General features: G+C 36.5%; 1 long non-coding RNA gene across 1 annotated transcript in view; it reads right to left on the minus strand.

Annotated features, from left to right (window-relative positions):
• Positions 1–356: 356 nt before the first annotated feature.
• The window catches only part of LOC111776717, a 30,539-nt gene continuing 5,489 nt past the window's right edge, over positions 357–25,406 (minus strand). Inside the window, exons 2-3 of the long non-coding RNA XR_002812287.1 lie at positions 1,241–1,897; positions 357–778 (exon numbers count right to left, since the gene is read on the minus strand). This is a non-coding gene — a long non-coding RNA (uncharacterized LOC111776717). The remainder of the gene's footprint in view (positions 779–1,240; positions 1,898–25,406) is intronic.

A 25,406-nucleotide genomic window follows, 5' to 3' on the forward strand; every position in this document is an offset into this window, starting at 1 on the left:
ATTACTCATATCCCATATTGCGAGAATCATTTGAAAATCGCATATTCAAACTTAAAAATTTTCAAAATAATGAATCATACGTATTGAATCAAGATCCATATACGGAAAAAACTTTCTCAAAACCCTTTATCTCTCAATCTTTCTGCTACAAAGATTATCAGATGACATGGTTCAATGTCATTTAGTATCAAAACTACGAGCATTCATGTTTCCTTCGATTTTGAATGGATGCTTATAACATCAATTATCCATTTTAGTTCTAAAAAGCTTGAATATCTTTGGAGTCTCTTCGTGTCCCCTGCCCCAAAGTCATTTTACTACTTTTCTCAAAATATCTTCAAAAATCCTTTTTCATTAACCATTCTCTTTAGTGTATATTTTCAAATTCCTAAATTTAGAGGCCAAAGAAAATGGAGATCCAATCAAACAGATCTTCAAAATATTGGAAATCAAGTGGTGGGATAAAAACATTTTTAACCTCACACACATCAAAGCAGTGAATACTTTTGGTAAGTTGAAAATGGCCACCTTCAAAATCTATAAAAAAGGAGGACCACTCCCTTAATCCAAAGTATAAGCTACTTGCATTATTAGCGGAGACATCTAGGGAAGTTGATTTTCAAAAGCTTCTTCAAGAAGCCACATCCATTGGCTCAACATCTTCTCCTTGTATCGTAGAAGCAGATGAAGACATCATATACAGCCTCAAAGATCCATTTTTGGATTCTCAATCTCCAGACTTAGCAGCCGCGACATCCGGTAAATTGAAAGCATATCCCTTCATCACAAATTTGTCCAATTAAACAATCAGTCTTTACTAATTATCTAGGTCAAAACCTATCGAGAGATTGAATGGTTGTTAAACTACTTTATAAAAAAAAAATAATAACAATGTAAATGTTTAAGAAGGGAAATGTTTAATAAGCAAAAATGTATGTTTTGTAGTTTAAGCTTGTAAATGTAAATGTTTAATAAGAAAAAAGGTATGTTTTGTAGTTTAATCTTGTAAGAGTAAAAAAAAAAAAAAAATGAAATTCAAGATGAATACAACTTTAGATCAAGTGGCATTAGGGATTGATCTTTATTTTATTTCTCAAAGTAGCATATTGAATAAATTATTGAGGGTTGGGGACAGTTTTATGACATGCATGCCCCCACACACGAGGAAAAAGGAGATGCTTAAAGTAAAAGCTGCGAAATAAAAAAAGAAGTGGAGAGAGAGAGAGAGGGAGAATCTTACTGTTGGGGAGTTGCTGTTGCTGTGATTGAATTGGTGATATTCATCGGCATGAGAACTAGACGTCATGTGGTGGGAGTGGGTGATGAGGCCATTAGCTCCTCTTCGCTAAAAAGTGTCAAAGGTGTCTTTATTCCAACCACCACCAAACCTTTAGGGTAGGCTAGTTCACTTGAAGAGAATCTTTTCTATGATCAGATTTGACCATGTCGTGCATGCGCCATAACTTCGGGAGAAGGATGTCTCCTATATTGCTTTTGGGCAACCCTCTCAACAACTATCTGAGATTGTCCCTTAACCCGTAGGTCCTGACGGGGTCTTCAAATTTTACCTCGTTCAAGAATCGAGAAGAAAAAGAAAGAAAGAGGGTGGTGATTTAGTGGCAGTGGGCGGAAAAGGCAAAACAAAATAAAAGTTTATTATAACTTTATAATAAAAGAAAAAATGACTAAGATTATATTATCTATTATTTTTTAGAAAACTATATATAAAAAAAAAGATTCTATTATTCGGTCGGGCTCATTCCTCGAAAGAAGTTTTTTAACCATTATTTATTGACAAATCCCTCTTGTGCTTTGAGAAATCAAATGAATAATCAGGCACCTCTCCCTTATGCTCCCAAGCCCCAAACTGAGGAACGCTCAACCATGGAGCCACTTCCTGCATCAAAAGTTCTTTCTCTATTTCATAATTTAAACCACTTAAAATCATTGCTAATAAGATCAAATCATGAAACTACCGAAAAAACTGAAGAAAAAAAAAAAATCAACTTTTTTATCCAATAAAGTTAGGATGATAGAGCTCAGGTAGATGTAAGGGGCTTAGGTCATTAAGGGTAGATATGGTATTAGAGTCTCAATTTTTGTGAGGGAAGAGGAGTTAGTCAATCTTTAAGAATGATAGTGCAGAAAAACAGGAGGAGGATAAGAGAAATTCAGATGAATTTGGAGTATGTGATAGCTGAGGGAATAGCCCTTGTGTTTCAGGTGGTAAGACGCAGGAAGCGCAGTAAGTTCGTTGGCAAGCTTGGGTGCTTAGTCATATGAAAAATTCGGAAGAAAATCTTATCTACAACCTGACACCTTTATTAGAGACAAAACAAAGATTTACAACTTGTCAGCCACACAGTGAAGGCTCGCATGTGAATTATCGGTGTTTGTTTTGTGAATTATTAGTCTTTTAAATTATTAGTTCGCTTGGGGTCTTTTCTAACTTTGAGGAAAAAAAAAAAATCTTGTAGGGTCCTGTCCTGCTAGATTTGATCTTATCTCTTAGTTTACGTTTTTCAAATCTACGTTCAAATTCGAAGTCTATAAAACGACTTCATCAATGTAAAGAGGGCATCGATTGCTCTTGAATATCAATTGAAAAATTCAGAAAAATTATTCTACTCTATCTCTTGTCTTAGATATCTTCATCTTATGAACAAATTTATGAGAAAACTCAGAAAATCAAATCATTTCAAATGCTCTATAGAGGAAGAAGAAAGTTCAAAGGAACGTAGGAGAGGAGAAAATCTCACTATCTCAAATAGTGTCAATCAAGAATATCATATTGCTAGAATCGAAGATCAACTCCAAAATTGGACTATTACAAAGGTAGATCCTAAAACTATCTACCAAATTTCAACTTTCAATTTGATCATGCATCAAATTCTCATAAANCTACCAAATTTCAACTTTCAATTTGATCATGCATCAAATTCTCATAAAAAAATATCCCAATTCATAGCAATAGGGAATTTCTGAATCTTTTTTCAAAATCTCTTATACTCCAACATCGTGAAAAGTTTAACTATCTTCACATCGGTCTTGTTCAAGTCGCTGTAAAACCATTGTTCAGACGTGGATTAGATATCCCAGTCCTTATCTCCCTACGAGATAAGAGACATGAAGACTTTTCAAATTCTTTGTTGGGATGGTTCAATCTAATTTAGAGAATGGATTTGTCTATTTCAATTGTTATCCAAATTTTACTTTGTCTCTCAACGACCCACACATATTGTCAGCACTTATGCTAGACTTACAGTAAAAAATTTGAACATCAAGGCTGAAACTCATTCTTCAATCGTCATATTCAGAGTTTATTATAAGCTCATGAATACGAACATTTCTCCAAGAGCATTAAGATCCTCGTCAAGGGATCAACCATGCTCATAGAGGCAAATATTGAAAAGTCTTCAGTGACTGTCCCAAAAACCCTCTCTTGTGATCAAATAACTAGAAATACTCTCTGAAAAAATTAGAAGATGCAAATCTTCCAAAAAGAAAAGAATCTCAAAGCCCAGCTCAAATCATCGAACATGACGACGAAAAAGTTGAAATAAAATTCAGCGAGGAACCTTCGTCAGGATCGAAAGTAAAAGAATTCCTGAGTTCTAGACCAAATACTTCAGGAGTTTCAAGATCGATGTATGACCCCTTAAAAGTAAAAGAAGTCATTATGATAAAAAAAAAGGGCATCAATCCATTATGAAGATGGCTCAAGATCTCCAACCCATACTGATATGGATACTCAATCCGTCTACGTAAGTCAGCTAAATTTATTACAGCTGATTTCCAGATAGACATAATTTTTAAAGGCAGATTTTATGTCAACTACTGTTAGTGAAAGAGGGAGTGATTGAATAGTTGATGAGAAGATTAAATTATGAAGAGCAAGAATGCTCGGTATATATGCCTAGAATACAAAAAAAAAATATTAAGAAAATCTACCTAAAAATCGGCATAAAATCTGGTAACAACCAAGTAAACAAATCAAAACAAAATCTAATGAAATCAAAACTAAGTCAAATCAAAAACTAAATCTAACTCGTAACGTAGATTTAATTAGATACTAACTGACAACAATCTAAACAAATACATGATCTTTAACACTCCTTCTTGTTTAGATGCTGTGAACTCCAAGCTTTTTTCTGAACACCCATCTTGCTCCAATCATCTTTCTGTTGAGGGGTCGATCAACCAACTCCCAGATTTTGTTTTTCTCGATCACCGAAAGCTCCTCCTCTGACAGGTGCATCATCAACCAAAGCATCTTGTCGTTCATCTTCAGACTCTCTAGTCGTTCATCTTCAGACTCTTCTAACATGCTACCAAAGGTTAAATTGTTTGGTGCATTAGAAATCTGATTCACCTTCGTCAATTCTTCCCAATTCCATTGTTTATTTTCAGCAAAATGAACATCTCGGCTCACAATAACACGACTAGTATGAGGTTGAAAAACTCTGTAAGCTTTGGATATAGTGTTATATCCAACAAAGATGCCAGCTTCTACCTTTTTGTCAAGCTTATCACGCTTGACCTGTGGAATGTAAGTGAAACAAAGACACCCAAATACTTTAAGAAACTTTAAAGAAGGTTTGTACCCATACCAAACTTCAAACGGTGTCAGGTCTTTCACATCTTTTGTTGAAATTCGATTTTGCAAGCACACAACAATGTTTGCTGCTTTTCCCCAAAAACGTTTTGGAAGATCCTTCTCATGAAGCATGCATCTCGTCATCTCCATTATGAATCTATTCCTCCTTTCACTGACGTCATTCTGTTGAGAAGTGTATGGTGCTGTCAATTGATGTTCAATTCCAGCCTCTTCAAAAAACCTGTTAAAAGTTTCTAAAGTGTACTCCTTGCTATTATCTAGTCTTATAGTCTGAATCAAGCATGCACCTTCATTCTCAACTTTGCTTTGAATTTCCAAAATACACCCGCAACTTCTGACTTTTGCTTCAGGAAGAATATCCAATACATTCTTGTTAGATCATTGATAAAAGCAATGTAATAAAGATTACCATTTAATGATGGTGTTCGCTGAGGGCCACAAAGCTTAGTATGAACCAGTTGCAGCTTTTTCAAGCCTCTCCATGCCCGTTTAGGAAAGGGTTGCCTATGTTACTTCCCAAAATTACAAGTACGGCAAGGAGGCATGTCCTCATAAATGTCAGTGAGTTCTTCTACCAGCTTTTTTGATTGCATCTGAAGCAAACCTCGATGATGAAAGTGTCTAAGTCTTTTGTGCCAAATCTCAGTGGCACTAACTTTGGGTATAAAGGCCGTCGGAGTTAGAGCAAAGCTTTTTCCTTCCATTTTGACATTGAAGTCTTTGCCACTAGCATCTTTGACCAAGCACGGCTTATTCTCAAACAACACTTTATAGCCTTTATCAAGTAACTGACAACGCTTAACAGATTTTGATCAATTTTAGGTACAAATAAAACATCTGGAGTACATTTTGTACCTTTATAGCTTGTTATAGCTACTGTGCCTTTTCCCTTGACTTCCAAGTGTTCACCATTGCCAATCCTCACTCTCTTGACTTCAGTGTCTCTTAATTCCTCAAAAAACTCCTCGTCATATGTCATGTGATTTGTGCACCCACTGTCAATCAACCAGCTGTCGCTTGATTCTTTGCTTGAGGAAGAAGACCATAAATAATTGATCTTCTTCTTCTTGATCAACTACCTGTGCATCTGCTTCTTTCACCTGATCTTTGGCTTTGCAGATCACAGCTTCATGTCCAAGTTGATTGCATTTGGAGTAGAAGGCGTCAGATCTTCTCCAACACTTGTATTATGGATGACCTTTCTTCTCACAATGGCGGCAAGGTGGATAAATAATTGATTTTTGAAATTTCTGTTGTTTTTATACCTGCTTTCTTGATGCTTAACAAGTAAGGCTCCTTCAATCACCCCTTCTTGCCTCATAGACCTCCTTGTGCTTTTAAAGCACTCAAGAGTTCTGTAACATAAATCTTTGACAGGTCTTTGGTGTTCTCAAGAGTAGTAATGGTGGCTTCAAACTTCTCTAGAATAGTGACTAGCAGCTTTTCAACGATCCTGGCATCATTTAATACATAACCAAGCAATCTCACCTTGTTGGCGATGCTGAGAAGTCTGTCAGAGTACTCTTTCACCGACTCTGACTCCTTCATCTTCTGCAACTCGAAATCCCTAATCAAATTCAGGACTTTCATTCCACAAATCCTCTCATCTCCTTCATATTCAGCCTTGAGATAATCCCAGATTTCTTTTGTTGTTTTGAGGGACATTATTCGCATGAAGATCATTTGAGATACAGCGGCAAATAGGCAAGCTTTTGCCTTTGATTTTCTTGTCTTCTTTTCCTTCTGTACTTTGATTTGTGCTACAGTAGGATTTGCTGGAAGCGAAGGGACCTCGTAATCCTCTTCTATTGCTTCCCAAAGATCCAAGGCCTCCAAATAAGTCTCCATACGAACTGCCCACATTTGATAATTGTCTCTATCGAAGACTGGTGGTGCAACAGCTGAAAAACTGGATTCTCCTTCCATTTTGATCTCACAGATCCCTTAAGAAGATAGCTCTAATACCAATTGTTAGTGAAAGAGAGAGTGATTGAATAGTTGATGAGAAGATTAAATTATGAAGAGCAAGAATGCTCTATATATATGCCTAGAAAACACCCAATAAACAAATCAAATCAAAAACTAAATCTAACTCCTAACGGAGATTTAATTAGATACTAACTGACAGCAATCTAAACAAATACATGATCTTTAACAACTACCAACTCTTCAAAAAGAAATGCCTTCTTCCAAACCTACAAATAAGCTGAGCGAAATGAATTAATGGCTCAGTGGTATTCTCATACGGAAGACATCGAAGAAAATATACCGTACTTCGAATTGTTTGAAAAGAATATTTTACAAGTATGCACCTTGACTCAGAAGAGCTGAAAGACTACCAAAAGAGGCGAGGTATATTCAAAACATCCTCTGTTGGAAGAAGTTGAATTTGACAACTACTACGGAGAAAAAGTCAAAGCTAGTCCTTTCAAAAATATTCCAGAAGGACTAGTAAGGGTAATCCGACCCTAAAAGATATCAAGAATATCCAGCATCAAAACAATTACTCAAATAAGATTTTATCCACGATCGCTACTCAACTTGAGAGTATCGAGGGAAAAATCTCAAAGAAATCTGGTACTCAGCAAGAACAAGCAAGCAGCTCTGTACCAAAGATCGATGAGTCAATCCCAATACTCAGACAAGCAAATCTCGACATATTTACAAAAAGGGTTTCTAAAGAAGAGGCTGCAATGGCCAAGATAGAGGAAAAATTGGACAGGATTTTAAATCCCGGCATAACACCTCAAGATTCATCTGTCAATGTCGTTAACAATGACGACGAAAACCAGGAATCCGAAGACGAGATTGTAAATGAGGTAGAAGAACTTCTCTACAATCAAATTGAAAGAATCTCCAGAAGAAGTCAAAATAATACCAGTAATTAGAAAAACTATGAAGATGGCATCAGAGCCTCTCAATTTTCGTGAGGGAAGAGGAGTTACTCAATCTAAGCTACAAAAATGCCGACAACAGGAGGAGGATAAGGAAATTATTGATGAATATGGAATATGTAAATATATGTTTGTACATTAATTGTTAAATTAAACTAGGATGACAGAGCTCATGTAAATTAAGGGCTAAAGTCATTAAGCGTAAGTATGGTATCAGAACTCAGAATATGGATCATTGATGAATATGATGAATATGCACCTTGACTCAAAGAAGCTGGAAGACTACCAGAAGAGGCGAGGTATATTCAAAACATCCTTCGTTGGAAGAAGTCGAATTTGACAATTACTACGGAGAAAAAGTCAAAGCTAGTCCTTTCAAAACTATCCCAGAAGGACTAGAAAAGGGTAATCCGACCCTAAAGGATATCAAGAATATCTAGCACCAGAATAATTAATCAAACAAGATTTTATCCATGATCTCCACCCAGCTTGAGAGTATCGAGGGAAAAATCTCGAAGAATTTGGGTACTCTGCAAGAACAAGCAGGCAGCTCTGTACCAAAGGTCGATGAGTCAATCCCAATACTCAGACCAGCAAACCTCGACGTATTCACAAAGAGGGTCTCAAAAGAAGAAGTTGCAATAGCCAAAATAGAAGAAAAGTTGGATAGAATTCTAAAACTTGGAATAATACATCAGGATTCATCTGTCAATGTCGTTAATAATGACGACGAGATCCAGGACTTCGAAGATGAGATCGTAAATGAGGCAGAAGAACCTCTCTACAATCGGATCGAAAGGATCTCAAGAAGAAGTCAAAATAATACCAGCAATTAGAAAAATCGGTATCCTCAACCATCTTTTCTGGATATTCAATTCGAAGAAAAGACGCTACAAACTCAAGCCCACTACGATGGCCTGACAATCTATGAATGGAACATCGATGGATTGTCTGACTATCTTGTGATGAACGTTGTCAATGAAATGATGATGGCCGCAGGCGCGTATAAATTACAGGGCCATAAATCCGACCATCAAATAGCTCAAGTCTTAGTGACCGGATTTACCGGGCAACTCAAAGACTGGTGGGACAAATATCTTGACGAATCAACCCGTCAACAGATATTAAACCACTATGTCATCAGGCCAACAACTCAAATCATCAAAGAAGAAGGTCCATCAACTAGGACCGAAGTACAACATGAAAAGATAGAAGATGCTGTCAATACTCTAATCTATACCCTCATAGAATTCTTCGTTGGTGACCCCCTGAAATACAAGGAGAGATCCGCCGAAATACTCATGAACCTGAAATGCCCTACCTTAGGAGATTTCAGGTGGTACAAAGACATGTATTTCAACAAAGTTCGTATTAGAACAGATAGTTCGTTGAAATTCTGGAAAGAGAATTTTGTCAATGGACTACCAAACACTTCTCAAGAAGGATCAAAGACGGTTTGAAGACAAAGTATAATGGAACAATTCCATGGCAGACTTTGTCATACAGATCAATAGCATCCTTCAGCATAGAAGAAGGACTCAGACTTTGTAATGAGTCAAAGATCCAAAACAAGCTCAATTCTTCGATATCAAACAAAAAAGAGCTTGGAAGATTTTGCGATCAATATGGATGCAAGGGGATAGAGGCCCCCTCAACCTCCAGAAGGAAGAAGGTTAGGACGCATCCAAAGCCTTATAATGCGTACAGGCCTAGAGAAAAGTATCAGAATAAGCCTGTACAACCTCAAAAGCCAACGTATTCTAAGAGAAAGTACACTCCCACAAAAACTCATAAAGGAAAGAAACAGCAAACTTCCTGCAAATGTCGAGAAGAAGGACACTATGCTAACACGTGTCCAATCAGAGGAAAGATCAACGAGTTGGATATAGATCAAGAGCTGAAAAATCAGCTACTACAACTGGCTCTAACCGACTCAGAACAATCAAGCGAGGGAGAAATCCTCAAACTTCAAGAAGAATCGGATTCATATTCTAGCACAGAATACAAATCAGAACAAGAAGGAAGAAGGATGTGCGAAGGATGCATAAACGTCCTTACAAAGGATCAAGAAATTCTACTTGAGGTGGTAGAAAAAATTCAAGATCCAGAAATTCAACAGAAAATTGCTCAACGACTTAAAGATGCTATGACAATCTCTAAACCACCTGAAAGGGAAGAAAGAAATCCCTACAGACTTCAATCAGTTCTTCGAAGGTTTGAAAAACCAAGAGAACTCACTACTCAAGACCTACAAAGAGAGATTAATAATCTCAAACAAGAAGTACAGGTATTAAGATCTGAAACCAGGTTAGAATCCTATATGCTTCGCCAAGAAATTCTCAACCTTCGGGAAAGGTTGCTCGAACAAAAGGAAACGATGCAACCAAACCTGGACGAAGATGATTTTTAAAGTTCCTTCGTTGGAGCCATCACCACTTCTCAATATAAAAAATGGTATGCTCTAGTTACCTTAAAAATTTATGATTTCAAAATCACACTAAAGGCTCTCATAGATACTGGAGTCGATCAAAATTGCATTCAAGAAGGCCTAATACCTACTAAGTGTTTTGAATAAACTACCGAAGGCCTTAGAGGTGCAAACAACAACAAACTCAAAATCAATTACAAACTATCCAAAGTCCATGTTTGTAATGACGGAATATGCTTCGTAAATTCCTTCCTCTTAGTAAAGGACTTAGGACAGGAATTAATCCTAGGTACTCCTTTCATTACTCAATTATACCATTTTAAAATAACTGAAAAGGGGTTAGAGTCGAAAGCCTTAGGAAAGAAATAAAATTTAATTTTCTTAGGATTAATGAAATAAATAACCTTCAAAAGAATACAATTATTCAATCAATAAATATATTAAATTATAAAGAAAAACAAATTTCTGTTCTGACGGAAGAAATTTCATTTAAGAGAATAGAAGAACAGCTTCAAAGCAAGACTGTCCAGTCTAAAATAAAAACATTACAAGCTCAAATAGAAAGGGAAATTTATTCAACTGTCCCTAATGTCTTTTGGAATAAGAAGCATCACATAGTTAATCTTCCTTATGTCAAAACTTTCGAGGAGAAAAATATTCTTACGAAGGCCCGACCTATTCAAATGAATAAAGAATTACTAACATTCTGCAAAGCAGAAATTAATGATCTTCTGTAGAAAGGCCTTATTAGGCCATCAAAGAACCCCCGGTCATGTGTAGCTTTTTACGTCAACAACCAGGCAGAGAAAGAGCGTGGAGTTCCACGATTGGTAATAAACTACAAACCCTTAAATAAGGTTCTGGAATGGATTAGATATCCAATTCCAAATAAATCAGCTTTAATGCAAAGAATTTCAAATGCGAAAGTATTTTCAAAATTTGATATGAAATCGGGATTTTGGCAAATCCAGATTTCAGAAAAAGACAAGTATAAAACGGCCTTCAACGTCCCTTTCGAACAATACGAGTGGAATGTTATGCCATTTGGGCTAAAAAACACTCCATCCGAATTTCAAAAAATTATGAATGATATCTTCAAACCTTTTCAAGATTTTTCAATTGTCTATATTGACGATGTTCTGATTTTCTCTCAAAGCATCGATCAACATTTTAAACATCTTCAAACATTTTTGGCCGTAGTCAAAAGAAACGGTTTAGTTGTATCTAAACCGAAAATAAATCTTTTTCAGACAAAAGTCCGCTTTCTTGGATTTGAAATTCATTTGGGCTTAATTAAACCCATCCAAAGGTCCATCGAGTTTGCCTCAAATTTTCCGAACCAAATCACGGATAAAACCCAACTACAAAGATTTTTGGGATGTCTCAACTGTGTCTGATTTCCTCCAAAATATCAGACCCATTTGCAAACCACTCTTTGAAAGGCTGAAAAAGAATCCGAAGCCCTAGACTAAAGAACACACCAAAATAGTCCAAAAAATCAAAGCCCTTGTCAAATCAATTCCGTGTTTATCCCTGATAAACCAAAGGGTTGGTTTAATAGTGGAGACCGACGCATCCGATATCGGATATGGAGGAATCCTGAAACAGTCCCTTGATAAGAAAGAATCTATTGTCCGGTTCCATTCGGGAATATGGAATTCTACTAAAAAAAATTACTCAACAGAGCTTAGTGGTATTCTCATACGGAAGCCATCGAAGAAAACTTGTCAGCCACACAGTGAAGGCTCACATGTGAATTATTAGTGTTGGTAAATTATTAGTCCTTTAAATTATTAGTTTACTTTATGTCTTTTCTTACTTATATGAAAATAGATCTTGCAAAGGTCCTGTCCGGCTAGATTCGATCTTATCTCTTAGTTGGCGTTTTTCAAATTTACGTTCAAATTCAAAGTCTATAAAAGGACTTCATCAATGTAATGAGAGCATCGATCGGCCGATAGCTCTCTCTTGAATATCAATTGAAAAAATTCAGAGAAAAAATTGTTCTATTCTATCTCTTGTCTTACTTATCTTCATCTTATGAACGAATTTTTGAGAAAACTCAGAAAATCAAATCATTTCAAATGTTCTACCGAAGAAGGAGAAAGTTCAAATGAGCATAGAAGGGGAGAAAATCTCACCATCTTAAATACTGTCAATCAAGAATATCAGATTGCCAGATCCAAGATCAACTACAAAATTGGACTATTCCAAAGGTAGATCCTAAAATTATCTACCAAATTTCAACCTTCACTTTTACTCAAAGATCATGCATCAAATTCTCAGAGAAAAACATCCAAATTCATAGCAATAGGGAATCTCTGAATCTTTTTTCAAGATCTCTTATACTCCAACATCGTGAAGAGTTTAACTATCTCCATGTCGGTCTTGTCCAAGTCGCTGTAAAACCATTGTTCAGACTTGGATAAGATATTCCAGTCCTTATCTCCTTACGAGACAAGAGACATGAAGATTTCTCAAATTCTTTGTTGGGAATGGTTCAATCCAATCTAGAGAATGGACCAGTCTATTTCAATTGTTATCCAAATTTCACTTTGTCGCTCCACGATCCGCACATATTATCAGCTCTCATGCTGGACTTACAATAAAAAAATTTGAACATCAAGGCTGAAACTCATTCTTCAGTCGTCATATTCAGGGTTTATTATAAGCTCATGAATACAAATATTTCTCTAAGAGCATTAAGATCCTCACCAAAGGGATTGACCATGCTCATAGAAGCGAATATTGGAAAGTCTTCGGTGACTGTCCCAAAAACACTCTCTTGGGATCAAATAACCAGAAATACTCTCTGGAAAATAGAAGATGCAAACCTTCCAAAAAAAAAAAAAAAGAATCTCAAAACCCAGTCCAAATCATCGAACATGATGACGGAAGCGTTGAAATAAAATTCAGTTAAGAACCTTCGTCAGAGTCGAAAGTAAAAGAATTCCTTAGTTCTAGACCAAGTACTTCAGGAGTATCAAGATCAATGTATGACCCCTTAAAGGTGAAAGAGGTCAGTTATGATAAAAAAAGAGCATTAATCCACTATGAGGATGGCTCAAGGTCTCCAACCCATACGGATATGGATACTCAATCCGTCTACGAAAGTCAGCTAAATGTCATTACAGCTGATTTTCAGATGGACAAAGAATTTTTGAAAGTAGATTTTATGTCAACCACCAACTCTTCAAAAAGAAATGCCTTCTTCCAAACCTACAAAGAAGCTGAGCGAAATGAATTAAGAGCTCAGTGGTATTCTCATATGGAAGCCATCGAAGAAAATATACCATTCTTCGAATGGTTTGAATAGAATATTTTGCAGGTATGCACCTTGACTAGAGGAGTTGGAAGACTACCAAAAGAGGCGATGTATATTCGAAACATCCTCCGTTGGAAGAAGTTGAATTTGACAACTACTATGGAGAAAAAGTCAAAGCTAGTCCTTTCAAAAATATTCCAGAAGGACTAGAGAAGGGTAATCCGACCCTAAAAAATATCAAAAATATCCAGCATCAAAACAATTACTCAAATAAGATTTTATCCACGATCGCTACTCAACGTGAGAGTATCGAGGGAAAATCTCAAAGAAATCAGGTACTCAGCAGGAACACGCAAGCATCTCTGTACCAAAGGTTGATGAGTCAATACCAATACTCAGACCGACAAATCTCGAAATATTTACAAGAATAATTTCAAAAGAAGAGGCTGCAATGGCCAAGATAGAGGAAAAATTGGACAGGATACTAAATCCCGCCATAACGCCTCAAGATTCATCTGTCAATGTCGTTAACAATGACGGCGAGAACCAAGAATCCGAAGACGAGATTGCAAATGAGGTAGAAGAACCTTTCTACAATCGAATTGAAAGAATCTCTAGGAGTCAAAATAATACCAGTAATCAGACAAACTGGTATCCTCAACCATCTTTTTCGGATATCGAATTCGAAGAAAAGACACTACAAACTCAAGCTCATTACGATGGTCTAGCAATCTATTAATGGAATATCGATGGATTGTCCGACTATCTGATAATGAATGTTGTCAATGAAATGATGATGGCCGCAGGCGCGTATAAATTACAGGGCCATAAATCTGACCATCAGATAGCTCAAGTTTTAGTAACCGGATTTACCGGGCAACTCAAAGACTGGTGGGACAAATATCTTGACGAAGCAACTCGCCAACAGATATTAAACCACTATGTCGTTAGGCCAACTACTCAAATCATCAAAGAAGAAGGTCCATCAACTAGGACCGAAGTACAACATGAAAGGGTAGAGGATGCTGTCAACACCCTCATTTATGTTAGTTTATTTAATCTTGTATTACAGTTTTAGTATTTGTGGATAAATAGCAAGGGTAGTTAGTGTAGGTTATTATCGGTTGTTGTGTAGGTTATCAGTAGTTATTTTTCTCCTGTGTTTAGTTTTTTTTTTTTTTACTGTTGTCTATATAGGTGTACATCAAGTTGAAGAAGGAAAAACTGAAGTTGGTTTTTGCTTGTTGTCTCTGTGTGTTGTCTCTTCCTTGTATGAGTGTGTCTAACAATTTATACCCTCATAGAATTCTTCGTTGGCGACCCTCTGAAATATCAAGAGAGATCCGCCGAGATACTCATGAATCTGAAATGCCCTACCTTAGAAGACTTCAGGTGGTACAAAGACATGTATTTCAGCAAAGTTCTCATTAGAACAGATAGTTCGTTGGAATTCTGGAAAGAGAATTTTGTCAATGGACTACCAAAACACTTCTCAAGGAGGATCAAAGACGGTCTTAAGACAAAGTATAATGGAACAATTCCATGGCAAACTTTGTCATACGGATCCATAGCATCCTTCATCATAGAAGAATGACTCAGACTTTGTAATGAGTCAAAGATTCAAAACAAGCTCAATACTTCGATATCAAACAGAAAAGAGCTTGGAAGATTTTATGATCAATATGGATGCAAGGGGATAGAAGCTCCCTCAACCTCTAGAAGAAAGAAGGTTAAGACGCATCCAAAACCTTATCATTCATACAGGCCTAGAGAAAAGTATCGGAATAAACCCGTGCAATCTCAAAAGCCAACGTATTCAAGAAGGAAGTATACTTCTACAATACCCCATAAAGGAAAGAAAAGGCAAACTTGCTTCAAATGTCAAGAAGAAGAACATAATGCTAATAAGTGTCTGATCAGAGGAAAGATCAATGAGTTGGAGATAGATCAAGAGCTGAAAAATCAGCTACTACGACTAGCTCTAACCGACTCAGAACAATCCAGCGAGAGAAATCCTCGAACTCCAAGAAGAATCTGATTCATATTCTAGCACAGAATACGCATCAGAACAAGAAGGAAAAAGGACGTGCGAAGGATGCATAAATGTCCTTACAAAGGATCAAGAAATTCTACTCGAAGTAGTAGAAAAAGTTCAAGATCCAGAAATTCAACAGAAAATTGCTCAACGACTTAGAGATGCCATGACAATCTCTAAGTCACCTGAAAGGGAAGAAAGAAATCCCTACAGACTCCAATCAGTTCTCCAAAGATTTGAAAAATCGAGGGAACTCACTACANATACCCCATAAAGGAAAGAAAAGGCAAACTTGCTTCAAATGTCAAGAAGAAGAACATAATGCTAATAAGTGTCTGATCAGAGGAAAGATCAATGAGTTGGAGATAGATCAAGAGCTGAAAAATCAGCTACTACGACTAGCTCTAACCGACTCAGAACAATCCAGCGAGAGAAATCCTCGAACTCCAAGAAGAATCTGATTCATATTCTAGCACAGAATACGCATCAGAACAAGAAGGAAAAAGGACGTGCGAAGGATGCATAAATGTCCTTACAAAGGATCAAGAAATTCTACTCGAAGTAGTAGAAAAAGTTCAAGATCCAGAAATTCAACAGAAAATTGCTCAACGACTTAGAGATGCCATGACAATCTCTAAGTCACCTGAAAGGGAAGAAAGAAATCCCTACAGACTCCAATCAGTTCTCCAAAGATTTGAAAAATCGAGGGAACTCACTACACAAGATCTACAAAGAGAGATTAATAATCTCAAACAAGAAGTACAGGCGTTAAGATCTGAAACTAGGTCAGAATCTTATATGCTTCATAAGGAAATTCTCAATCTTCAGGAAAGGCTGCCCGAACAAAGGGAAACGGCGCAACCGAACTTGGACGAAGAAGATTTTCAAAGTTCTTTCGTTGGAGCCATCACCACTTCTTCTGAATTTTCATATCTTCCTTCTGGTTTCTACAACATCGCTCTTAAAGATCGAGTAACTCCTCTTCCCTCACGAAAATTGAGAGGCTCTGATACCATTCCTACCCTTAATGACTTAAGCCCTTACAATTTACGTGAGCTCTGTCATCCTAGCTTAATTAATTAATATGTTTTTATTAATCGCTTTTACATATATTTATATTTATATATATTTACATTCATTCCTACGTTCATCAATTTCTCAATGAAATGATGAAATAGGAAAAGTACATCAATAATAAGAAAAACCAAAATAGTAATACACGAAAAGAAGGAAAGTTGAATGGAATATGTCACGGAACATATTCCATTCACNTCAGTCATTGAGATGATGATATCTACAAAGGTGGTTGTGAATCCAAAAATGGATCATTGAGATCATAAATTGTGTCTTCATCCTCTTCTTCTACAATAGAAGGAGAAGACGTCGAACCGACTGATGCGGCCTCTTGAAGAAGCTTTTGAAAATCAGCTTCTGAAGTTGTCTGGGCTAATGCAGCGAGTAGCTTTGACTTTGAATTAAGGAATTCAGAGGTCTTTTTCTTGGATAAATCCTGAAGGTGGTCATTCTCAGATAGTCAGACCTTTACTGCTTTGATGTCTGCGTGGGTATAAGTATATTTATCGCACCATTTGATCTTTATAGTTTTGAAGACCTGTTTTATTTGGTCTTCGTTTTCTTTAATTTGAAAATTCCAAGTTAAAATCCAAAGAATTTGAAAGTATACGCAAAAGCGCATGGTTAATGGAAATGGGATTTTGAATATATTTTGAACGAAATAGTGGAACGATTCCTGTATTGGAACTGAAAATATATCTTTGGCTGATCCAAAGATTTTCCACCATTTGATGAACCAAAATGGGTAATGAATTTTGTGAGCATTCTGGCAGAATTGAATAAACCATGAGTGGTCGTAATTTTGATACCAAATGACATTGAACCATGTCATCTCTGATAGTCTCTGTATGAGTAAGAATGAGGAACAAAAGGTTTTGAAAAAGTCTTCTCCGTGTATGGATCTTGGTTCCAATACGTCGGGTTCATAACTTTGAAAATTTTGAATACGCGATTTTCGAAGGATCATCGCGACTCGGAATATGAGTAATCTCAACGGACTTTGTGTCGACTAGAATGAATTCATAAAACCTTCTAGTTTTATGAAGATCTTCTGGGATATAAAAGAATCCCGATGGATAGGTTTTTTTAACGACTTCGCCGATTTTCGGGTCGTCGTATTCTGGTTCTACCAGAGCTTCTGGTATAGACACAGATTTTTTAAAATAGGTCTTGATTTCAGGAACTGGAGAAAATCGAACGGGAACAACCGCGTCCAAGTAGGTTGAGGGGACGTAAGGTCCCTTTGAAGTGGAAGAGACAGTAGGTCTCGATGGAGTAACGGCAGATGGTCGTGTTGAAGAGGCAGAAGGCCTCGCCAGAGTGATAGCCTCCGCTTGTTTTTTAGAATGCTTTGCTTTAGATCTGGTCACCAATGTGAAACCAGCATCCATCGCATAGCTGTCGGATGTCATTGGAGTGGGTGTGCTTGAAGAATCATTGAGCTTCTTCCCTTTTTCTGTTACTTTCATACCGGTCATTGCCATGAGAAGGAGATTGGTTAGGGAGAATTTGTATTTGAGAGTAAGAACTCTCTCGAGAGGTAATCTGACAAGGGGTTTTCGACCCCTTTTATAGGCAAAATTTGGAAGTAGAAGCAAGATAAAATGAGCCATCTAGCAAAAATTTGTTTTGACACAAGATTCTTGACATCCTTTTCTAAAACAAATTTAGATGGCCTTGAATCTGTTTTGATAACAAAACTTTTGTTAATTAAATCACTTTGAAATTTTTGTACACAAAGTACTATGGAAAGTATTTCTTTCTTCGAAAGTTTTGACATAAGTTGATCTTCCTTATTGTGTACAAAAATTTCAATAGTACTTTGTGTACAAAAATTTAAAGTGATTTAATTAACACAAGTTTTGTTATCAAACTAGATTCAAGGGCATCTAAATTTGTTTTAGAAAAGGATGTCAAGAATCTTGTGTCAAAACAAATTTTTGCTAGATGGCAAGTCATTTTATCGTGCTTCGACTTCCAAATTTTGCCTATAAAAGTGGTCGAAAACCTCTTGCCAGATTACCTCTCAAGAGAGTTCTTACTCTCAAATACAAATTCTCTCTAACCAATCTCCTTCTCGTGGCAATGACCGGTAAGAAAGTAACAGAAAAAGGGAAGAAGCCCAATGCTTCTTCAAGCACACCCACTCCAATGACATCCGACAACTATGCGATGGATGCTGGTTTCACATTGGTGACTAGATCTAAAGCAAAGCATTCTAAAAAACAAGCGGAGGCTATCACTCCGGCGAGGCCTTCTGCCTCTTCAACACGGTCATATGTCGTTACTCCATCGAGACCTACTGTCTCTTCCACTTCAAAGGGACCTTACGTCCCCTCAACCTACTCGGACGCGGTTGTTCCCGTTCGATTTTCTCCAGTTCCTGAAATCAAGACCTATTTTCAAAAATCTGTGTCTATACCAGAAGCTCTGGTAGAACCAGAATACGACGACCCAAAAATCGGCGAAGTCGTTAAAAAAGCCTATCCATCGGGATTCTTTTATATCCCAGAAGATCTTCATAAAACTAGAAGGTTTTATGAATTTATTCTAGTCGACACAAAGTCCGTTGAGATTACTCATATTCCGAGTCGCGATGATCCTTCGAAAATCGCGTATTCAAAATTAAAAATTTTCAAAGTTATGAACCTGACGTATTGGAACCCAGATCCATACACGGAGAAGACTTTTTCAAAACCTTTTGTTCCTCATTCTTACTCATACAGAGACTATCAGATGGCATGGTTAAATGTCATTTGGTATCAAAATTACGAGCACTCATAGTTTATTCAATTCTGTCAGAATGCTCACAAAATTCATTACCCATTTTGGTTCATCAAATGGTGGAAAATCTTTGGATCAGCCAAAGATATATTTTCAGTTCCAACACAGGAATCGTTCCACTATTTCGTTCAAAATATATTCAAAATCTCATTTCCATTAACCATGCACTTTTGCATATACTTTCAAATTCTTTGGATTTTAACTTGGAATTTTCAAATTAAAGAAAACGAAGACCAAATAAAACAGGTCTTCAAAACTATAAAGATCAAATGGTGGGATAAATATACTTATACCCACGCAAACATCAAAGCGGTAAAGGTCAGGCTATTTGAGAATGACCACCTTCAGGATATATCCAAGAAGAAGACCTCCGAATTTCTTAATTCAAAGTCGAAGCTACTCACTGCATTAGCCCAGACAACTTCAGAAGCTAATTTTCAAAAGCTTCTTCAAGAGGCCGCATCAGTCGGTTCGACGTCTTCTCTTTCTATTGTAGAAGAAGAGGATGAAGACACAATTTATGATCTCAATGATCCATTTTTGGATTCACAACCACCTTTGTAGATATCATCATCTCAATGACTGAATAGTCGTTAAACTAATTGTAATAAAATAAAAAAATAAAAAATAAAAAATTCAAATCCGTGAATGCAATATGTTCCCTTACATATTCCATTCAACTTTCCTTCTTTTGGTATATTACTATTTTGGTTTTTCTTATTATTGATGTACTTTTTCCTATTTCATCATTTCATTGAGAAATTGATGAAAAATTGATGAACGTAGGAATGAATGTAAATATATGTAAATGTAAATATATGTAAAAACGATTAATAAAAACATATTAATTAATTAAGCTAGGATCACAGAGCTAAATTTATGATTTCAAAATCACACTAAAGGCTCTCATAGATACTGGAGCCCGATCAAAATTGCATTCAAGAAAGCTTAGTACCTACAATTTTGAAAAAACTACTGAGGTCTTAGAGGTGCAAACAAAAGCAAACTCAAAATTAATTACAAACTATCAAAAGTTCATGTTTGCAATGGAATTTGCTTCGTAAATTCCTTCATTTTAGTAAAGAACTTAGGACAAGAGTTAATCCTAGGTACTCCTTTCATTACTCAATTATATCTTTTAAAATAACTAAAAAGGATTAGAGTCAAAGGCCTTATGAAAGAACATAAAATTTAATTTCCCTTCCCCACCGAGATTAGTGAAATAAATAACCTTAAAAAGACTACAATTATTCAATCAATAAATGTATTAAATTATAAGGAAAAACAAATTTCTTTTTAAAGGAAGAAATTTCATTCAAAAGAATAGAAGAACAAATTCGAAATCAGACTATCCAGTCTAAAATCAAAACTTTACAAACTCAAATAGAGAGGGAGATATGTTCAACTATCCCTAATGCCTTTTGGAATAGGAAGCAACACATAGTTGATCTTCCTTATGTCAAAAACTTCGAGGAGAAAAGTATTCCTACGAAAGCCCGACCTATTCAAATGAATAGAGAATTACTAACATTCTGTAAAGCAGAAATCAATGATCTTTTGCAGAAGGGTCTTATTAANTCAAAGAGCCCCTGGTCATGTGCGGCTTTTTACGTCAACAACCAGGGAGAGAAGGAACGTGGAGTCCCGCGACTGGTAATAAACTACAAACCCTTAAATAAGGTTTTGAAATGGATTAGATATCCAATTCCAAATAAATGGGAATTTAATGCAAAGAATTTCAAATGCAAAAGTATTTTCAAAATTTGATATGAAATCAGGATTTTGGCAAATCCAGATTTTAGAAAACGACAAGTACAAAACGACTTTCAATGTCTCTTTCGGACAATACGAATGGAACGTTATGTCATTTGGGCTAAAAAAACGCTCCATCCGAATTTCAAAAGATTATGAATGATATTTTCAATCCTTTTCAAGACTTTTCAATTGTTTATATTGACGATGTTCTGATTTTTTCTCAAAACATCGATCAACACTTTAAGCATCTTCAAACATTTTTGACGACAGTCAAAAGAAACGGTTTAGTTGTGTCTAAACCAAAAATTAAACTTTTTCAAACAAAAATAAGTTTTCTTGGATTTGAAATTCATTTGGGTCTAATTAAACTCATTCAAAGGTCCATTGAGTTTGCCTCAAACTTTCCGAACCAAATTACACATAAAACCCAACTACAACGATTTTTGGGATGTCTCAATTATGTGTCTGATTTCCTTCAAAATATCAAACCCATTTGCAAGCCACTTTTTGAAAGGCTAAAAAGAATCCAAAGTCCGGGACGGAAGAACACACCAAAACAGTCCAAAAAATCAAATCCCTTGTCAAGTCAATTCCGTGTTTGTCGCTGATAAACCAAAGGGTTAGTTTAATAGTGGAGACCGACGCATCCAAGATTGGATATGGAGGAATCCTGAAATAGTCCCTTGACAAGAAAGAATCCATTATCCGTTTCCATTCGGGAATATGGAATTCTACTCAAAAAAATTACTCAACAGTAAAGAAAGAAATACTTTCGATAGTACTTTGTGAAAATTTCAATGTCATTTAATTAACAAAAGCTTTGTTATCAAAACAGATTCAAGGGCATCTAAATTTGTTTTAGAAAATGATGTCAAGAATCTTGTATCAAAACAAATTTTTGCTAGATGGCAAGCCATTTTATCTTGCTTCGACTTCCAAATTTTGCCTATAAATGGGTCGAAAACCCCTGGGCAGATTACCTCTCAAGAGAGTTCTTACTCTCAAAGAAAAATTCTCATTAACCAATCTCCTTCTTCCAGTAATGACTGGAAAGAAAGTGATCGAAAAAGGGAAGAAGCTCAATGCTTCTTCAAGCACACCTACTCCAATGACGTCTGATAGCTATGCAATGGATGCTGGTTTCACCTTGGTGACCAGGTCTAAAGCAAAGCTTTCTAAAAAACAAGCGGAGGTTATCACTCCGACGAGGCCTTCCGCCTCTTCAACACGGCCATCTGCCGTTACTCCATCGAGACCTACTATCTCTTCCACTTCAAAGGGACCTTCTGTCCTCTCAACCTACTCGGACGCGATTGTTCTCGTTCGATTTTCTCCAATTCCTGAGATCATGACCTATTTTCAAAAATCTGTGTCTATACTAGAAGCTCTGGTAGAACCAGAATACGACGACTCGAAAATCAGCGAGGTTGTCAAGAAAGCTTATCCATCGGAATTCTTTTATATCCCAGAAGATCTTCATAAGACCAGACGGTTTTATGAATTTATTTTAGTCGACACAAAATCCGTTGAAATTATTCATATTCCGAGTCGCAATGATCCTTCAAAAGTCGCGTACTCAAAGTTAAAAATATTCAAAGTCATGAATCCGACGTACTGGAATCAAGATCCGTACACGGAAAAGACTTTTTCAAAGCCATTTGTTCCTCACTCTTTTTCATACAGGAACTATCAGATGGCATGGTTTAATGTCATTTGGTATCAAAATTATGAGCACTCGTGGTTTATTCAATTTTGCCAGAATGCTCATAAAATTCATCATCCATTTTGGTTCATCAAATGGTGAAAAATCTTTGGATCAGCCAAAGATATATTCCTCGTTCCAATACACGAATCCTTCCACTACTTTATTCAAAATATATTCAAAACCCCATTTCCATTAACCATGCGCTTTTGCGTATACTTTCAAATTCCTTGGATTTTAACTTGGAATTTTCAAATTAAAGAAACCGAAGACCAAATAAAACAGGTCTTCAAAACTATCAAAATCAAATGGTGGGATAAATATACTTATACCCACGTAGACATCAAAGCAGTAAAGGTCTGGCTAACTGAGAATGGTCACCTTCAGGATTTATCCAAGAAGAGGACCTCCGAATTCCTTAATTCAAAGTCGAAGCTACTCGCTACATTAGCCCAGACAACTTCGAAAGCTAATTTTTAAAAGCTTCTTCAAGAGGCCGCATCAGTCGGTTCGACGTCTTCTCCTTCTGTTGTAGAAGAAGAAGATGAAGACACATTTATGATCTCAATGATCCATTTTTGGATTTTCAACCACCTTTGTAAATATCATAATCTCAATGACTCAATAGTCGTTAAACTATTTGTAAAATATATATATATATATATATATATATATATATATATATATATTCGTAGGTGAAATATGGATTTGTATGGATGATAGAGCTCATGTACAAATAGTTTAACGACTATTCGTGGTGTTGTACGTTGCGATCAAATAAAGTTTGATACTACGATCAAATCTTATGGTTTTAAACAGAATGTTGACGAACCTTGTGTTTATAAAAGGATAGTCAACTCTACAATAGCTTTCCTGGTGTTGTACGTTGACGATATCTTACTCATTGGAAATGATGTGAGATTTCTGACTAACATTAAGCATTGGCTAGCGACACAATTCCAAATGAAAGATTTGGGAGAGGCTCAGTTTGTTCTTGGAATCCAAATTGTTCGGAATCGCAAGAACAAAACACTAGCATTGTCTCAGGCATCGTACATCGACAAAATGTTGATTCGATATATGATGCAGAACTCCAAGAAAAGATTATTACCTTTCAGGCATAGAGTTCATTTGTCGAAAGAACAAAGTCCTAAGACACCTCAAGAAGTTGAGGATATGAGACACATTCCCTATGCATCAACGGTCGGTAGTCTGATATATGCCATGCTATGTACCCGACCCGACATATGCTATGTTGTAGGAATTGTCAGTAGATATCAGTCCAATCCAGGACGTGCTCATTGGACTGCCGTTAAGAATATCCTCAAGTATCTTAGGAGAACGAGGGACTATATGCTAATGTACGGTGCTAAGGATCTGATCCTTACAGGGTACACTGACTCAGATTTTCAGACCGATGTAGATACAAGGAAATCGACATCAGGATCTGTCTTCACTCTGAACGGAGGAGCAATAATATGGAGAAGCATAAAGCAAGGTTGCATTGCTGATTCCACCATGGAGGCTGAGTATGTTGCTGCTTGTGAAGCAGCGAAAGAATCTGTATGGCTTAGGAAGTTCTTAACTGATTTGGAAGTCGTTCCAAATATGCATCTTCCCGTCACTCTTTATTGTGATAACAGTGGAGCAGTTGCAAATTCAAAAGAACCAAGAAGCCATAAGCGAGGAAAACATATTGAGCGCAAATATCATCTCATAAGGGAGATTGTGCAACGAGGAGATGTGATCGTCACACAGATAGCTTCAGAACACAACATTGCTGATCCATTTACAAAGCCCCTCACGGCTAAAGTGTTTGAAGGGCACCTAGTGAGTCTAGGACTACGAGTTATGTAATCTAGGGCAAGTGGGAGAAAAGACATGAGTATGTGATGCCCTAGTTTATTGTATTTATGTCTTTCTCTCTACTCAACGTTATAAACCCCACTAGAGTTTTAGTCCAAGTGGGAATTTGTTAGGTTTTATGTCCTAAAACTCATAGTTTGTAAACAAAAATATATTCTATTTTCAATAAAGTTATTATGGTTGTTTATTTAGTAAAGATTGTTATTGAATAAAGTGAACTTTACAATCATTAATCTAAATCCAATAAACTAAGAACACTCTGGCTATAATATGATTACTTGAACAATATGTTGAGACATAAGAGTTGATCAAGTTCAAATATATAGTCAAAATGATCTATAGTATAAGGATAAGGCTGAGTACCTTATTCTGGGGACACTATGGATGCGACCGACTTTTGTATATGATATAAACAATGTGATCACTAAAATTGTACATGTGGAGACATGTGAGTGGGGGCGTCCTATGCAATGAGTATTGCATAAAATCGGACCATGAAGAAAATCACTCTCACTTTACAATGTCGTTTACTGTTGAGACTGATTTTCTTTTCATTCGATAACCTAGGTAACTCGGTTTTAATCCTGAGCTAACCATGAACTTCTGTTTATTCAGAATTATCCTTAGATTTGCATGGGTGAGAGTGACTCAAGTTCGCCGACTCAATAGGCCTCCCATTTCAGGGGCAATACTGGATAAATGGCTGGGGACGTGAGGTGCAAGATGGAATTCACTCCTACCCACTTTTAGGGATAGAAGAGAGGTAGTTCCCTTAAGCACTGACTCCAGGTCTTGAACAAGGGGCCCCACCCTCTCATTGGCCTGAGAGGGATTCGGTTTACTGGTTGGACCACAAACCAATTGTTCATTAGAGGATCAGTGAGACATAAGGAACAAGAAGTAACTTCAGGGGTAAAACGGTAAATTGACCCAGCTCTAGTTACGAACAACCTGTGAAGGATCGACTTACTAATCATGGTTATAT

This window comes from Cucurbita pepo, chromosome LG16 (genome assembly GCF_002806865.2).
Source record: "Cucurbita pepo subsp. pepo cultivar mu-cu-16 chromosome LG16, ASM280686v2, whole genome shotgun sequence".
Lineage (NCBI taxonomy): Eukaryota > Viridiplantae > Streptophyta > Magnoliopsida > Cucurbitales > Cucurbitaceae > Cucurbita > Cucurbita pepo.